The sequence below is a fragment of the Nannospalax galili genome, unplaced genomic scaffold, assembly GCF_000622305.1.
Source record: "Nannospalax galili isolate Female #2095 unplaced genomic scaffold, S.galili_v1.0 scaffold548, whole genome shotgun sequence".
In the NCBI taxonomy this organism is placed as follows: domain Eukaryota; kingdom Metazoa; phylum Chordata; class Mammalia; order Rodentia; family Spalacidae; genus Nannospalax; species Nannospalax galili.
In genome coordinates, this window is record NW_008358999.1 from 1,241,570 (window position 1) to 1,242,595 (window position 1,026).

Below are 1,026 nucleotides of genomic sequence, written 5' to 3' on the forward strand. Positions count from 1 at the left end.
ACAGATGGAAAATTTATTTGTTAATGTTTATGTCTCAACATTATTTGAAAAAAAAAAAGAAAATGAGAATGTAAAAGATGTTAAAAGGATATGGAAATGGAGATATTTTCCAAAATAGAAAAAATGAGAAAGCCTAAGCAAGTGATGAAGGTCTGTTTAGGTTTGTTATGATATATAAAGGATGAGACAAAAATAATATACACATAATCTTAAAATTTCTATGGTCATAGTTTAGTCAACTAGTTTAAGGAACAAAATATAAATCTAGTCAATGTTTATTTGAGAATATTTGGTTCTTTAAGCTTTATCTACATAGCACATGATAATTAAAAGTATCAGACTGGTGGAACTAACCTTATTGGATATTTAACAGCCATACTTTTGGGCCTACACTAATGTGGTCAGAGGGACTTAAAGGACAGCTTTTGCCCCTTGCCTTCCAAGGTCAACCAAGTTCCAGGGGACTATGCAATATCTCTCAAAATGTCCTATAAATGTGATGAGTCACCTGTCCTCTTGTTCATGGAGGACATGGAGACCCCACGAGATGGACTTGAATCAGTGTCCAGTCTACAAAGAGGAGGGTCAACTCAGACAAAACATCTCATTCATGCTTCCAAGTGAAGCCAGACATGGTTGAACAGGACCTTTGACTTATCTTCACATAGATGGACCTGGTAAAAGAAAGGAGCCAGGAACTCCTCCCAAGCTCATGTGACCCCTGAGGAGCAGATCCGCAAATGACCTTAAGTTTAAACATAAATTGATTTATTTGGGCCAACTGTATGGTCTTAAACACCCAAAAGGAAAAATCATCAGTATACTTCTTTTTTTTTTCTTTTTTCTTTTTTTTTTTGGTCTTTTTGAGACAGGGTCTCTCTGTAGTCCCAGTTGGTCTAGAACTCAAGAGGTCAAGGGATTACACTTCCTAGACATTAGGTTTAAGTCTATATAAAAAGTTATTTAGACAATTATTTCTCATTGATGATTTTGTTCTTAACCAGAAAGTGCTACTCAGATATAAGC